The sequence below is a fragment of the Malania oleifera genome, chromosome 5, assembly GCF_029873635.1.
Source record: "Malania oleifera isolate guangnan ecotype guangnan chromosome 5, ASM2987363v1, whole genome shotgun sequence".
Taxonomy (NCBI): Eukaryota; Viridiplantae; Streptophyta; class Magnoliopsida; order Santalales; family Ximeniaceae; genus Malania; species Malania oleifera.
The window spans coordinates 88,226,418-88,241,691 of NC_080421.1; the positions used below are offsets into that span (position 1 = coordinate 88,226,418).

Below are 15,274 nucleotides of genomic sequence, written 5' to 3' on the forward strand. Positions count from 1 at the left end.
TGGAGCTAGCGAGAACGCGGTGGGGGAGCCCTAGCCTCTGTCCGACCGATCGATCTCCTACTCTACGTCTCCAACATTGATGCAGAACTGCAGAAGACGTCTTTTTCAGTTCTTCCTTTTATGGCCATCTGGGTAACAGGACGGGTGTTTTGTTTTGTTTTTTTTTTTTAATATCATTTCATATGAAATATTTAAAAAATTATAAAATAAATAAAATATATTTTTTAAATAGGTAATCAATAAATGAGCAAATTAAGGTTTGCATAGTTGTGATCTGTTTAATACCAATTCGTTTATGACCCGACTCTTTTATGATTTGATCCATTTACGATTTGTCCGGATCCGGCTTGCGAACCTATTCTGCCACCCCTACCTAGAGCCATAGGCTGACCGTGACATCGTGATGAGAGTTGGGAATTGTTCTTTGGGGGTAAAAAAAAAAAAACCTCAAAATCCACTCAAACCAGATTAGGAAGAAAGAAAAGAAACCCTGAAGAGAGCTTCACATTCGCGCTCGCCGTACAGATTGAGAGAGGGATGAGGCTTCGCCTTCAGTGCTGCACCAAACTCCATACTCCAGTTCGCCTTCGCCTTGACGGTTTTGAGGTCTGAGACGTCACCATTAACCACCAAAGAGAGCTTCACTCCGGCTGTTGGCAACTTCGCGTCTTCGTCGATCTTGGTCTAAGGCACGGCAGGCCTCCATCTACCACCACAGGACATATTTGGCAGACCGCAAGTACGCAGCCGCCGCACCAGTTATTCCGCCAAAGAGGTGTGTCCCTGTCGGCCTTTAAAATTGATTTCAAGTCATATTTTTTCGAATTTGTGAATTTCTTTTGAAGATTAACGCTTGTTTGTGTCTTTGTGAATGATTCTTTACAATAATAATAATACTGATTACAGTACTGATCTGTAAAGAATTAAAATGCTGATTTTTATCAATCAAAACACTGATTTTGAAGCATTAATACAGTGATTTTTGATTAGTGATGTTGAGTAATTGGGTAAAACGGAAGACCTAAACTCAATGATAGGTCTCTCCCTCTATTTATAACATATGTAGGTACAATAGGAATAACCATAATATCCTTACTAACTCACACTTATTCTAAACAAAACTCTTAACACATAATAATAATGTTAAAGGACTAAATAACCATTAACACTCCCCCTCAAGCTGAAGCATGCATATCATATGCTCCTAAGGCTTTAGTGAACTAATCAACAAGCTGAAACTCAGAATTCACATGAGTAATTGTAATGAGCTTCTGTACAAATTTCTCTTGAATAAAATGTTAGTCAACTTCAATGTGCTTTTTCCGCTCATGGAAGACAAGGTGTTAGGCAATATGAGTAGCAACTCGATTATTACACATCAACTCCATAGGCTGAGAATATGGAAAATCTAGTTCTTTCAACATGTTCTTCAACCAAACAAGTTCACATGTACTGTGCGTCATAGCCCTATACTCTGACTTAGCACTCAACTTGGCAACCACAGTTTGTTTCTTACTTTTCCAAGAAACCAAATTATCACCGAAAAAGATACAATACCCGGTTGTGGATCTTTGATCAGAAGGTGATCTGGCCCAATTTGCATCTGTATATCCTTGAGTATGAGTGTGACCACAATCTTCATATATGAGATCTCTCTTTGGTGCACCTTTGAGATATCTCAAAATGCAAATTATTGCATCCTAGTGATTTGTTTTTGGGAATCGAGAAATTGACTCACAATACTTGTTGCGAAAGATATATCTGGTTGAGTGACTATGAGGTAATTCAACTTTCCAACAAGTCTTTGGCACCGACTTGGGTTAGGTAACAAATCTCCTATATATGGAATTAATTTACTATTGGTATCCATGAGTATATCAATAGGTTTGGATCCCAACAACTTTGTCTTATCTAAAAGATTAAGAACATACTTCATTTTTGACAAGATAGTTCCCGTATGAGATCTCGATACTTGTATACCCAAGAAGTACTTCAATGGTTCTAAGTCTTTGGTCTGAAACTTATTATGTAGAAATTAGGTCCTAGATGTCATGATCATCATCACTAGTGATCACAATGTCATTCACATATACAATAAGCAAAATACTGCCCGATGGAGTATGGCGATAAAATACTGAATGATCTACTGCACACCAATGAAGGCCAAACTCAAGTACTACAACACTAAAATGGCCAAACCATGCTTTTGGAGGTTGTTTTAATCCATACAATGACTTCTTGAGCCGACATACTAAGCTTGACTCCCCTAAAGCAACAAACCCAAGGGGTTGCTCCATATATACCTCCCCATGAAGATCACCATGTGGGAAAACATTCTTCACATCTGACTGATGTAGAGGCCAATGACAAGTAGTGGCTAAAGAAATGAATAAACATACTAAGACAAGTTTAGCAACTGGGGATAATGTGTCTGAATAATCCAAACCATACACCTGAGTATATCCCTTAGCAACAAGGTAGGCCTTTAAACGAGCCACAAAACCAGTGATCACAAAGTCATTCACATATACAATAAGCAAAATACTGCCCGATGGAGTATGGCGATAAAATACTGAATGATCTACTGCACACCAATGAAGGCCAAACTCAAGTACTACAACACTAAAATGGCCAAACCATGCTTTTGGAGGTTGTTTTAATCCATACAATGACTTCTTGAGCCGACATACTAAGCTTGACTCCCCTAAAGCAACAAACCCAAGGGGTTGCTCCATATATACCTCCCCATGAAGATCACCATGTGGGAAAACATTCTTCACATCTGACTGATGTAGAGGCCAATGACAAGTGGTGGCTAAAGAAATGAATAAACATACTAAGACAAGTTTAGCAACTGGGGATAATGTGTCTGAATAATCCAAACCATACACCCGAGTATATCCCTTAGCAACAAGGTAGGCCTTTAAACGAGCCACAAAACCAGTGATCACAAAGTCATTCACATATACAATAAGCAAAATACTGCCCGATGGAGTATGGCGATAAAATACTGAATGATCTACTGCACACCAATGAAGGCCAAACTCAAGTACTACAACACTAAAATGGCCAAACCATGCTTTTGGAGGTTGTTTTAATCCATACAATGACTTCTTGAGCCGACATACTAAGCTTGACTCCCCTAAAGCAACAAACCCAAGGGGTTGCTCCATATATACCTCCCCATGAAGATCACCATGTGGGAAAACATTCTTCACATCTGACTGATGTAGAGGCCAATGACAAGTGGTGGCTAAAGAAATGAATAAACATACTAAGACAAGTTTAGCAACTGGGGATAATGTGTCTGAATAATCCAAACCATACACCCGAGTATATCCCTTAGCAACAAGGTAGGCCTTTAAACGAGCCACAAAACCAGTGATCACAAAGTCATTCACATATACAATAAGCAAAATACTGCCCGATGGAGTATGGCGATAAAATACTGAATGATCTACTGCACACCAATGAAGGCCAAACTCAAGTACTACAACACTAAAATGGCCAAACCATGCTTTTGGAGGTTGTTTTAATCCATACAATGACTTCTTGAGCCGACATACTAAGCTTGACTCCCCTAAAGCAACAAACCCAAGGGGTTGCTCCATATATACCTCCCCATGAAGATCACCATGTGGGAAAACATTCTTCACATCTGACTGATGTAGAGGCCAATGACAAGTGGTGGCTAAAGAAATGAATAAACATACTAAGACAAGTTTAGCAACTGGGGATAATGTGTCTGAATAATCCAAAACCATACACCTGAGTATATCCCTTAGCAACAAGGTAGGCCTTCAAACGAGCCACAAAACCATCATTATTGACTTTCACATTGTACACCTAATGACAACCAACCACAGATTTATCAGGAGGAAGAGGTATCAAATCCCAAGCATCATTATCATGTGGTGGACGCATCTCTTCAACCATTGCTGTCCTCCACCTAGAATGGGATAGGGCTTCAGAAATAGATCTTGGAAAAGCAAGAGAAGACAAAGTACTAACAAAATAGTAATAAGAGGGTGACAAGAAAACGTAACAAACAAAATTTGAGATCAGATGTTGGGTGCTTAATTAGTTTGGTTTTGGTTCTTAATATTTTACTGTACCAATCCATATTTGTTCCCAGATTCTCTAAATTCTCGACTTTGCACAGTGGTGATTGGATTGGATTGGATAATTTGTGGATGATTTGGCAGATTATTGGTCCAAATCATATTTTTGTGTATAACTTCTGTACTATGACTCATTTTTTGAGTGCAGTCTTTTCTAATGCGTCCTCTCCACCTAGAGGACTGTGTCCCTTGAATTTCACATTGAATGGACCATATTTGGTCCGTTTGGGTTCTTAGAACACAAAATGTAAGATTTTTATAACAAGTTCCAGTTTAAGCATGTTTTTTTTTTGTTTTTTGTTTTTGTTTTTTTGTGTATAACTCCCAGACCATGATTCATTTTTGAGTCCGATTTTTTCCAGCATGTCCCCTCCATCTAGAAGATGGTATCTCTCGAATTTCATGTCGAATAGACCATGTTTGGTCATTTCGGGTTCTTAGAACCACGAAAAATGTAAATTTTTTTATAACAAGTTTTAGTTTAAACACATTTTAATGTATAACTTCTGGACCATGACCTTTTTCGACATCTCTCCTTTACTTAGAAGATGGTGTCCTTGAATTTCACGACAAACAGACCTTTTGGTCTTTTTGGATTATTCAACAATTCAAGGAATTCGTTGTACAAAAAGTTTGACACCCAGTAGGGCATGAACTTTGTGGGTCCAAGGCAATGTGAAGATTGGAATCATCATGGACAAGAAAAGCTTTAAAAGTAACTGTCCCTTTCTGTCCCATAACAGGATATCTCGAAGTGGCCTATGGACTTCCATCAATATGCAGATATTTGTATATATTATCATATAGTTGCCTAAACCTAGCCCTCCTTCCAATTCGAATTCCTCTTGCTGGCTGTGTACCATAATTTACCCTGTTCACCCCAATGATGATTTCCCCTTCCATACAACAAACTGTAATTGACTGCTACTCGAGCTTCCTACCATTAGGAAGTGTAATGTGGACATGATTAAGTACCTACTAAATGAATAAGAAAGTTGCACATTTATGCTCATTGATTTTCAATAGTCATTAATACTATGAAAAGAAGAAGATAAATCAATATATTAAATGCTGGGGCAAAAGTACAATGAGAGACCTAAAAACTACAGGTCTGGTTCTTCTCTTGGTAGTTTGAGGGTGGACAATGACCCCCAAAGACTAGAGATTATTTAATGTCCCTCTCCTCACTCCAATAAAAGGGAGGTGAGGGTCCTGACTCCTGGGTCCTGATTTGACAGGTGCTCCACTCTTGCTTGCTGCAATAACCAATTATGACATCCTTCTTGTCCTTAATTTCTTCAAGATTGTAGATGGAACTAGCCTGACATTGCTAGTTTCCTCTACTCATTCTTATTCTCGGTGGATGCTTTTAGAATGCCAATGCACATTTTCTGGACAATCTAGAGAAAGTACATGAGTGTAGAAAATTGGGTATGCAAGATGGGCAGCGTAACTCAGTATGTATGAAACGTTGAGTTCTTTTAAAGAAAAGAACTCAATATGTGCAAATGATCCTAGTTTATCTCACAGGTGCTATTCTAATAGTTAATATCTAGACTTCACATTGTTTCTTTTGTATTTCTATAATTGATTATATTCTTACGTATTATTATCCGTAAAGGAGTATATGGTTTGGAACACCTTATGACTAATGTTACAAAAGGCATACAAGCTGTGTAGCTGGGGCTCCCACCCAAACGGAATAGCAATCCTTTATCAAAGATGAAAGTTTTATGAACTGATGATGCTGAAGTATTTATGATATGATTTATGCACTGAAAAATGTAAAATCACTTAATGTTTAAACTTTCATGTTGTTTTCTTAGTGCTCATATGTGGGCGGTCTCCTTCTTGGGTGTTCATGATTTCATTTTTTTTTTATCAGAAAGAGGAAATCATTTTAATACTAAACTGAGCAATACAACAGCAAAGAGGTGCATTCCCCAACATAAACACACACCTATCCGATAACACGAGGGCACCATCTAGCTATTCCTAACACTAACATAGACCACAAAGCTCAGAATATATGGATATTAACTTCCTACGTATGCACAAACACTGAGCTGAAGCTAAAATGATTTTGATACACTATCCTAAACTGTAAGGGCTTGCCTCTTGAAGAGATGAGGTGCATGACTTCGTTAGAGCTGGTTTTAGCATTAAAGTGCCATTGTATCAATAACAATTAAGTCAATAGGATATCAGGCTAGCCACCAAGTCAACAAAGCCACTAATGGTAAAACCCTTTTTACTGTTTGGAAGCATGGAGTTAAAGCCTAGAGAAAATAATTTATATTAAATGAGAAAAAAAATAGTATAATATTATAGTCATTCAAAGTCCAAATTTCGTGCTCCCTAATGCCGAATTATGGTAAATCTAAATTTTGATGGCATTTTTTTTTTCAACAATATTAAATACTTAGTAAGTGCAAGATCAATCTAATAACATTATTAGAGTAGCCAACTAATAATAGTCAAATATAAAATCATTCATATAGTCAAAATATCATAACATAAATAAATAACTGCTATGATATTATAAAAGGAGAATTAATTTATCTTTGATTGCCATTTGTTTTTGTTTTTGTTTTTGGTATTTTGTTTTCTTCTTTCATATTCTTTTTGGTTGTCATGTTTCCTTCCACTAATTGTTTTTGGGGCATTTGAAAGTATTGGGTTTGGTACTCATTAACTTCGGGCAAATCCCAACAATTGGCAAGTCTCAAGGTCGTCATGAAAGGGTTCAAAGTTCAAACTAGCTATTCCATTAGAAGGAGCTAAAAAATTGTCAAGGGGCATGGAATTTGCTGGAGTAATTGTTGACTTTCTCATTGGCTGTGAATTAGTGAAGTTCTTCCCTCTATAGAACCCTTTTTTCTTCCGTATGGACTATTAACCAACAAAATTGTAATCAAATGGGCCTAGGTTTAGGTTTTTGAAACTATAACCCTAGTATGTGATGTTTCCAAATCATTTAAAATGATCTTGGAAACCCACGGAAAGGCAAATCCCAACAGTTCGAAAGCTGTGTTTGTGGTTTTCCTTTTCAATTGTCATATTTCCTTCCATTAACTGTATTTGGGGCATTTGAAAATAGGGTTTGGTACTCATTAACATAGGGATGGAAAGGACACAATCAACTTCAGATATATGATTATATATAATTTATTTTATTTGAGCATATAAAATTTTTGGATTATAACATAGGGCTTGGTAGTCATCAATCTCTTAACTAAGTTTCTTATTTTTAAACCTATCAAAACCCAAGAGAGCATTCAAATAGAAAACCAATGTACATATTGAATTCAATCAAAATCCTAAGATGGAATTACACAAAATAATTCATTAATTATAGTTGAAACATACATTAAATTCAATAAAAACCCAAATATGAAATTAGGGTTCCTATGGTTTATAATTTATGCGGCCTCATATCACCAAATAGGCTTCAAATCACCAAATAAAAAACCAAATTTATATATTGAACATCCCAAAAACAATAGTTATAAATAATTCACCAAGTATTGAGAGTTTGGAGGAGAATAAGAGTGGAACAAAAATATTTCATGATGTTCTTAAGTGCTCTTGCTGCAGCTACAACGATGCTCAATAGTCACTAGCGATGCCCCTGGCAGAAGTACACAAAAGCAGTAGGGTTACAACTTCGCCTAGGGGGTCCGAGGGAGGGGGAGAGCTCTCAATGGTCACCTATGGCTTAAGACTTGTGTCTGCAGATTTGGGGAGGAGGAAGGTGAAAGAAACCCAACCAAAACTTGCAGGATCATCAAATGAGGTTTGTTTTGGCTGTTTTAAACTTGTAGGATGGTCTTGCAAGTTTTGACCATTCAATGTCAACAAGCCTCCCATGCAAAATTTGCAAGATGGTCCTGTGAGTTTTGGGTGTGCATCATTTTGGGCAAAAAAGTTGAGACCAGAAGATTTTTAAAAAAATTTGAATAAACCAATATTATTTCTGGAAAAAAACTCGCAATTTGTAACTTGCGCAAGAAGCATGGGCCCAACACGTGCCTTGAAATGCCTACATTTAGTGAAAAAAATAACACAGGCTGATATATGAGTGAAGCAGGAGCTCTGTCGAAGCCCTAGGGCAACTTGCAACCTTGTCCTTCTTGATCCTTGCTGTAAATCCTCTCTTCCAGTCTCCCTACATTCTTCGCTAGTTCACAGGACATCCCAACTTGCTAGCCTTTGCTCGATCTTGGCTTCTTTAGAAGGCTCAAATCATCCTTGCCATTGAAGCCTCTTCTTTGCTCGTGTGAGTCGATCACTCCCTCCCTCCCTCCCTCTATTTCAAATTTTCAATTTGCTTCCTTGGAAAAAAAAAAAAAAAGAAAAAAAAAAATATTGGTTCCCTTCATTTAGACATGCTCTCCGTGAGACATGCTCTTCGTGAGTTGTATATTTTCTTGATATAGGAGGGGAAAAATGCTTCTTTGGACCAGGAATTTCAAGGACATGGGTTGGTTTTGTCAATTACATATGTGCTTTTACCATACTGCTTGACCGCTGGCTATTGGCCACAAGCCCATTGCCTTTTTTTTTTGAATATTTTTTTTAGAAAAAATTGTTGGTCCAAGTAGGGACTGAAAAAGGTTGGGAGGGGAATGGGAGGGGAATTGGGTGATATTAAACTTTTATCCTTTTAAACAAATTATGTTCAAAACTCAACTTGATTTCTTGATAAATTAATTAAAATAAGGTATTCAATGGAAGATTCAATTTTTTCAAAACACTGAGTTGGTTGATCAAAGAGAACTTAATATGATCACAATATTATTTACCCAATTAAGATAGTTGGTTAAGACTTATTAATATAAATATGCCAAAGTGTAAACTACTTAATGAATAAGATGGTTAACAAGAATGTTGAGTATGAAGATTACAACCACAATCCAATCATTAAGTTGATTAAGCAAGGATGCTTAATATGCGATTCACAACTACAATCGAATCATTAAGTTGATTAAGCAAGGATGTTTAATATGCAATTCACAATCACAATCGAATCATTAAGTTGATTGACCAAGGATGTTCAATATGAAGTGCATAATCAAAATATAAAGTTTATAAGAATGAGAGTCAAACATATTTCATAGTTTCTTGACCTACATCCACTTCACACTAATACTTGTGGTATTACAATTCTTGGACAACCACCCCTATGTTGTTGAACACCTGTCAACAACTTGTGCCATAACACCAATGAAATTAGGATGTATTCCTCACAGAGAAGGGGGGGGGGGGGGGTGTGAATTGGGTTATTTAATAATTATTTGCAAAATTTTAATTACTTCAACCCTTAGCTATTCAACCTTCCAATATATATATGTAGATATATAGCCATCAGAACTATGTTAATTAGAAGCATTTAGATATGAATATGGATATACAAACTGAATTTACTATATGAGATAACACATTCAGTTGAGCACTTGTCCATATTATAACTTTCAGCTTAATTCAAGAAGATCCATAATAATGTACTCTAAGAATAATTCAGTGATTGATTTATGCCCCAATAAAAATCAACATTAAGATCTAACTTTCAGCACAAGTATTTTCTTTCAAAATAGATTTTGTAAAATGCTTGTTTAGCTTCAGCACATATACTTTATTCAGAAAATATGTTCACAAACAAATTAATCCTTAGACTATTTATTTTCAAACTCAAAGTTGTAAACTTTTCTGAATGGTCAAATCAATGCTTCACTTATACAACTGATATATATTTGATCTCAAACAAAATATGTTCAGCAAGTTCACTATGTTTAACAAGATTCCTCTTTTCAATAGATTTTCAAATATTTAGCTCAACCTCAAATATTCAACAAGATTTAATATTGAGCACGAGATAATATTCAGCAAGTTCTTATAAAAAAAAAATCATGCACGTAGCTTATAACTTGCAGAAAATAAAAGGAGTAGGGAAGAGGAAGCTGAAAACCATTGTTTTTACAAGGTTCGATCGCAGCCTACGTCCTTGCCTCAAGCAACATGCTGTAAGGATTTCCTTTACTAATTTCGTTACCAGGTGAAGTTACACCCTTTCTCCCTCAAAGGTGGAGTTCGCCTCTCTGACGAGAATCCCCTCCTGCTAGGCAATGATTCAATCCCTGAACCATAAAAAATAAAAGAAACAATAAATACTTGCTTGTACAAGAAAAAGCTCCTCAAACGAGCAGATTAGTACACGTTAGATTCAAAAATAATACTTCAAAAATAATATGAAAGTTGAAGCTCGAAGTATATCGCCAGAACTGATTGAAAGACGTGAGTTTTGAAGATCAAATTAGTCTTTTCCAAGTGAAAGAATCAAGAACACAACAGTAGCCTTTCAGCAAAGAGATTACAAGAGAGTTGTGTGTGCCGTTGCTTTTCAATTCGTGTTCATTACCTTAATGTGCGAGAGTAATATGTTTAAATAGAGCACTAGGGTTTCAAAAACTTTCCCTTGAATTTTCTCTTAATTTGGAAACCATTCATGCAAGATTTGGAAATAAGATCAGCGTTGTTTAACATTTAAACACTCACATCAGTCGCCTGTCCCCGAAGGGTCAGTCACCTATGCTTCTTTTAAATTAGCGTATTCTAAAAGTCATAATGAGGTCAGTCGACTATGCTCGATAGGTTAGTTGCCTGTGCCTATTTTGTTTGAATATTTTCAAACATAAAAGCACCACAGTCGCCTAATGATTTATCATCAGTCGCCTGTCCTTTCAGCAAACTTGTTTTTCAATGATTTTTGGTTCCAAACTTAATTCATATTTTGAAAACTCATTTTGGACTTTGAGAAAATATTTTCCATGAATAAAATTAGGTATCTAAGTCCAATGACATTTCCTAGGAGCTTCAATCAATCAGTATTGAGTTTTGAAGTACTTACATGAGACTCTCATATGATTTTCCTATCTTAGTGTCTTAAGTCTTCATGTTGTGAACCCCCCAATATGTTTTTTGAGCTTTATGCACTGCTTCAACGAGCTTCATGTTTCATATGACTTGAACCTTCATGTTTATCATGTCTCATTGCCTTAAGTGTAATTTTCCGTTCAGATTCTTCAAGTATGTCCACTTGAAATCATAAGATCACTTAAGTCCTGAAACTTAAACTTGCATACAGATGTTAAGTAACATTGGTTTGTTATCATCGTAACGATATTATGTCTTATTAGGCCAACAATCTCCTCCTTTTTGATGATGACAAATAAGGAGCAAAAATGAGAAAGCCTTAAAAGGCTCTCCCTTACAATAAGCACTCTTGACAAGTCATTCATACATATGTTCAGAATATCATGTTTTCAACATTTATATCAGAGTAATTTCAAGCATTTAGAATTTGCAATGTATATCATGCTTTCCAATAATTCATGTCAATCAAGCATTCAGAATTTTCAATATATATCATGCTTTTCAATAACTCATGTATAGTAACTCCCCCTGAATATATGTTCCAATGAACTCAATCATAAAATTTTAAACATCTATTTCTCTATGATACATATCAATCATATATTCATAAACATTTCAGTATTTCTCATACATTCATATCAATATATCTCATTTTGCACATATTTCTTCAACATGTCAGCATATCAATATATCTCATTTAATCTCATTTTGCACATATTTCTCCAACATGTCAACATATCAATATATCTCATTTAATCTCATTTTGCACATATTTCTCCCCCTTTTGACATCAACAAAAAGAGTAAATGCAATCCAATGTGCAATGACCAAAAAGATACTCATGCACCATGCAAAAAAAAAAAAAAAATATTCAAGTAAAGCACAAACAAGTACCAAGATATGTCATGTCCAAACAAAATAAAGTGGAAGGAGTTGAGAACAGCTTAAATATTACAACCTAAGTTGTTTGTTCAGAAGAAAAATAAACTAATCCTCATTGCCTTCATCTGAGTCGATGCCTTCTTTAGCATCTTCATCTTCATCTCCAAAATTTGTTTCTATTAGAGTTTTGCCACGTGATGAAGAAGAACTTCCCATATACTGTTCTATGCATCCAATACGTTGATCCAGGGAATTATAACATGACTGAAGTGAACTAAAATTTGCTCGCTCTTCACCTTTGAAAACATTTTGCCGTTGTTTGTTGGAATTGGTGTATTCCCAAGAGGGAGGGGGTGAATTGGATTTTAAAAACATTTTGGCAAAATTAAACATTTACGCCGATTCACCACATATCATATCTCATTTTAATTATGGTCGTGTATGTAAAACTGAATAAGCAATATGTGCAAACATACACGTGTATCTCAATTAAAATAAATGTGTGCATGCAATTAGGTAAAACCACGAATGCACAAGCATACACCTGTTGAATTTAAAGCGCATAAATTAAATGAGATAAGGAAAAAGAGACACACAATATTTGTTATTGAGGTTCGGCCAAACTAGCCTACGTCCCCACCTTGGGCATACCCTCAAAGGATTTCACTTTTATTGCTCACTTAAACGGGTGGAGTAGAAGCCGTTACAACCTCTCCTTATGGGGCGAGGTAAATCCTAGTTCAATTATAAGGCTGGGCCCAAGTTGTTTCACTTACATGATTGAGACTCTCTAGTTCAATTCCCAGGCTGAACCGAACCGGTCTTACTTACGTGACTGAGACTCCCCAATTAAATTCCGGGTTGAACCCAACTGATACATAAAAATATTTTTGTACATAAAAATACTTATGAAACAAACAAGAAGAAATGTACATGTTTAAGCTCTAAATACATGCACTCTAATATGATATGCAATAATGCTCAGTAGAGTAAGGATGTTTTTCAAAATAAATATTTTACTCTTTGAAGAAAGATATACATGATAAAATGTTTCAAAGATTTGAACCCTGATAAAATATTCTTCTAAAAATATTTTTCAAATATACCGGAGAACCTAGGGTTTGCTCTAAAAACATTTTTTGCAAAAAACTAATATATAAGATCTTTGATGTTATATGAAACATGCAATAAAAGTTTCAAAGATCAAATGTAAAACAAATATTTTTTCCAATAAAGATTTGTAATAATATTGTTTGGAGAAGATAAGATTTATACTCAAAACACTTTTGGAATAAACACATTTTAAAAATAAATGCCCAATAAAAATACTCTCTTAAAAAAAATGTTTTCAACGAAAGAATCAAAGAGAGTTTGGAGAGTATGAAAAGATTTGCTCTAAAGAAAATTTTTTTGTAATAAAAATGGTTTGGGGGAACTTTGATTAACAAAGGGTTTAAAGAGAATTTGAAATTAATTAAAGTTGCTAATTTGAGGTTATGATGAGTTATTTATAGATTTTCTAAGAATTATGATCGTTAGGGATATATTAGGGATATTTGAAATTGTTTAATTAAGTTTTTACCCTAATTATTGCGGTTAAAACAAGTTAACCTGAGAAGTTGGGTCGCTCGGTCCTTAGGGCCGGTCACCCGAACAGACACAAGTCTGTTCTTGGGTTCAAGTGACTGAATGCAAGTTCGGGTGGCTGAACTTAAGGCTATTTTCTATTTGTTCATGACTTCGGGCACCTGGTCCATGGTTCGGGTTGCCGATCTTCACTATTCGGTTGCTTGGGCCTATTTTGAACTATAAGTTCGGTCGCTCGGGGATAGTGGGAAAAGTTAACTTTAAGGTTTGGTCGACCGTGGACGGTTAGTTCAAATATGGTTTGGTCGCCCAAACCTTAGTCAACTTGTTGACTTCTTCTAGTTCGGTCGACTGAGACATTTATAATCTCCTAGGTTCGGTCGCCCTAAGCTTTTTTAAAGTAAATTTAGGTCCAAATTTTGATTAAAAGTTTCCCTTGTTCATATAGGTATGACATTTTAGTTTAACGGATTTTTCATGAAATGTTTGGGAACCTAAGGTCAGACTATGACCTAGGCTTTTTAATCAAGCCAAAAAATCTGGCATCGGTCAAGGTCGACCAAAGTTTTTGCAAACTTCATTTTAGTTCTAATATTTGACCCTAACCAATTAGTTATTTAAGAAAAAGTTCTTCTATGAAAAGTGTTGGTCCCTATGGTCAATTTAAGGTCGTTTGAGTAATAAATTCATATCATACAGATGCATGTATTATTACAGATCAAAGATAAAAATTAAATGCAATACAAATAGAACTGTTATGTCTTCTTCTTCTGCTCTTTAGGTTTGCATGGAACATCTAGGATGATGTGAAATTTAAGTCCTTTCTGGCTTCCATATTCCTCTTTTGTGTGTGCATTTCAAATAATGAACCTGTTCAAAATACTAGACACGCATATGAGACACTTCTATTTGTCAACATTAAAATAAAGATCGAACTTAAAAAGCCAACACTTTTGATTAGCTATAAACCAGGATGGAGCATCCTCAGTTGGTGGAGCATCGTGCTGTTGTTTAGGAGCCTGTTGAGGTTCTGGAACTTGTCTACGTGTACGTCTATCTTTTAGAAACCACCCTTGATCATGCTTTTCATACCCCATTTTCTTAATCGTAGTAGATGAAAACATATCATAGCGAGAACGAGCTACGAATAGGGTAGATGAAGTGGTAACACCTAAATGATTTTAAGATTTTATTCAATGCTCCTCCATACGAATAACTTGTTTAGCCTCTTCTCTCGTGATCATCCATTTTAAAATAAGACTAGAAAGATCAAGTTTCTTCTCCTCGAGCAGACACCACATCACAAAATAGTCAAGGTAGGAAATGTGATCATGTGATCCTACTTTAGGCAAAATATTGTATGTGATGAGTTTCTGTAGGATTTGTGCTTGAAGATTTAGTCGATGATACAATGGAGGATTACCAAAATAAACAGGAGCTTCTTTCATAATCAATGGCAGAAATTCCTCAGGTGTAAAACCTTACTCCATTATCCAAGATGTACCAATCAAAGGACATTTAAATTCTCCATTTTGAATTCCAAAACTAGTAGCTAAAATCTGTGGAGTGAAAGCTATAACAATACCCATGACCTGAGTAGAAATTACATTTTCTCCTTTCACTAGATTTGCATAAAAGATCTTAACCAGATTCAGATACATGCCTCTAGCTTGATAGGTTATGGATGTTTCCCATCCCAAGGCATTAAACATTGGTAAAATATTAGGAAATTCATCTCGAAAGAACTCAAG

The 15,274-nt window shown here is 35.6% G+C and overlaps 1 protein-coding gene across 8 annotated transcripts in view; it reads left to right on the forward strand.

Moving 5' to 3' along the window:
- The first annotated feature begins 394 nt into the window (after positions 1-394).
- The window catches only part of LOC131155389 (protein WHAT'S THIS FACTOR 1 homolog, chloroplastic-like), a 36,629-nt gene continuing 21,749 nt past the window's right edge, over positions 395-15,274 (forward strand). For 5 of the 8 annotated variants that reach the window (XR_009136799.1, XR_009136802.1, XR_009136806.1 and 2 more), the window contains exon 1: positions 419-775. The gene's annotated coding sequence lies outside the window, so the exon portion shown is untranslated. Of the gene's footprint in view, positions 776-15,274 lie in introns of all 8 variants that reach the window. The other 3 variants (XR_009136803.1, XR_009136801.1, XM_058108478.1) reach the window with 3 other exon arrangements.